The following is a 2,842-nucleotide window of genomic DNA, read 5'->3' on the forward strand; positions in this document are numbered from 1 at the left end:
CTCATCACATTCATCATGTTCTTGGGTACGAATGAATATCTTGGAATAAGAATAGAAGAGATTTGAATAAAAGAAGATAGAATTTCATTAATACTTGAGGTACAGTAGAGCTCCACACCCTTAATCTATGGTGTGCAGAAACTCCACTGTTGAAAATACATAAGCAAAGGGTTCAGGCATGGCCGAATGGCCAGCCCTCTCCATGATCAAGTGACCGAATATTCAAAGACTTAAAGTGGTCAAAAGATCCCTAATACAATAGATAAATGTTCTATATATACTTAGGCTAGCTCCTAGGGTTTACATGAGTAAGTATTTGATGTATAAATCCACTTCCGGGGCCCACTTGGTGTATGCTTGGGCTGAGCTTGATTAATTCACGAGCTAAGGCATTTCTTGGCGTTAAACTTTGAGTTATGACGTGTTTTGGGCGTTTAACTCCGGATCATGACGTTTTTCTGGCGTTTAACTCCAGACAGCAGCTTGTACTTGGCGTTCAACGCCAAGTTACGTCGTCTTTCTTCGAATAAAGCATGGACTATTATATATTGCTGGAAAGCTCTGGATGTCTACTTTCCAACGCCGTTGAGAGCGCGCCAATTGGAGTTCTGTAGCTCCAGAAAATCCATTTCGAGTGCAGGGAGGTCAGATTCCAACAGCATCAGCAGTCCTTTTGTCAGCCTTCTTCAGAGTTTTGCTCAAATCCCTCAATTTCAGTCAGAATTTACCTGAAATCACAGAAAAACACACAAACTCATAGTAAAGTCTAGAAATGTGAATTTAACATAAAAACTAATGAAAACATCCCTAAAGGTAGCTTAAACTTACTAAAAACTATCTAAAAACAATGCCAAAAAGCGTATAAATTATCCGCTCATCAATAAACAAAATAAACCAAAAAGACTCCAAAAGAATCCAAGATCCTCCACTTCTGTCACCATCCAAAGAAACTCACCGAGGTGGGTTGCGACCTGCATCTGAAAAACACAACAAAAATATGGTATGAGAACCGGAGGTTCTTAGTATGGTAACAGTGCCCAGTAATGTAGGATATAAGACTTCGGGACGCCAAAGGCAATCCTAAGCTCCATATCCATCACAAGATTCTAAACTTAAGCATTCTAAAACAGATAAGCATAATATACCAACATTGACTTAAATAAACCAGGTCATCTATCTTAGGAGATTTCTACTCTAACCAACACCGTTGTCCCATAGCCTTCACCAACCGATCCTCCATGCGATCCCATTGCCACCGCCTTTCGAACCTCCTCAATCCCAGTAGAAAACACAGGTAATATACAATGCAAGTAAAGCACAAGTAGAAGCATATAAGGCACATGATTCAGATAGCAAGTAAGCATGTTATTCAATCAGGCAAGCCATTACAAGTAAACATAGCATACAAACAGATAGAAAATACAAATGATGAATGCCTGCACTACTGGCAGTGATATTACATTGTCGGTTCAACTGCCAACCCGACACATCTCCATGGAGATGTTGCCCTTCGGATTTCTCATATGGGAACCCCCGAGATATAGTGCTCGGATCACTGTCCAGGTACCAGCGCCTACACGCTCTATGGATCCGAAGGGATGCGAGCAGGATATTCTTGCCTCAAACCTCACATCTCAATGTAAGCGAGATTAACCACCGGCCTTACGCCACCACCACTACCTCGACAGGCGAGATTAACCACCGTCCCTGCCGGGCGCATAGCGTCTCATAGTCTCAGTAAAAACATTACTTCAGTGGTTTTCAAAATCATTTCCAGTATACAAAGATCCATCATCTCAATCCGAGTCCCCGACTCATCTCAACCACTGTCCATCCAAAACTCAGTTTCCAAATATCAAAAGTTCATCATTCCTTATCTCATATATCAAGCATCCTTCACCTAACGTCAAACCATTCTCAGCACGCCAGAAACCTAGGCCTCCGTTTTCTAATTTATCATAAAATCATATACTAGAACCCTTAAGTTATATCCCATGTTATAATACTCAAAACTAGGCCCAAAAGTTTTAAAATGGTGTTGTAGAAGCTTACAACCTTGTTAGGAAGGTAAAATAGTTGAAAATAAGTAACTTTGAGAAACAGGACGTGTGCGGCCGCACAGGGGTCTATGCGTGCGCACATCCTGGAAATTTTAAAATGTGTGCGTACGCACAAGGGTGTGCGTACGCACAGGTGGCAAAACTTACAGAATCTGTTCACTGGCACAACCTGTGCCAGCGCCCCTAACAGACTGGCCTTCCCAACGTGTGCGTCCGCACAGGTTGAAATTCTTCCTTAGATATGTGCGCACAAAAGCTGTGCTTGCGCTGCAAACAGAACGCACTTCCCTGCCTGTGCGTGCCCACAGGTGTGTGCATCCGCACAGATCAAAATTTTCGCAGGTTTTGCATGCGCACATATCAGAATTCATAAAATTCTGCAACTTTGCAGAATTTCAGATTTTTAACACCAACTTTGAATGATCATAACTTCCTCTACAAAATTCCAATTTTTACAAACTTTATATTGATTTAAAGGGTTTTTAAAGATATTTAATTCTAAAAAAATTTCAATCAATTTTGAAAACCGAGGCAAAAGTTATGATCAAACAAAATTCACTAAAAATCCAATTTTACCAAACTTCACAATTTCCACAATTTCTTACCCTACCCATACCAAATCATACCAAACCATCCAAAACTCCACTTTTCATCAAAGTTTACCTGTTGTATCATAATACACCAACCTTACCACATTCTCCTTCTCATGTTATTACTCTAAATTCCAACATCAACTATACAACACTTATGATCAAATCACCATCAAACCTACCATTTCATAA

This window comes from Arachis duranensis, chromosome 4 (assembly GCF_000817695.3).
Source record: "Arachis duranensis cultivar V14167 chromosome 4, aradu.V14167.gnm2.J7QH, whole genome shotgun sequence".
Taxonomy (NCBI): domain Eukaryota; kingdom Viridiplantae; phylum Streptophyta; class Magnoliopsida; order Fabales; family Fabaceae; genus Arachis; species Arachis duranensis.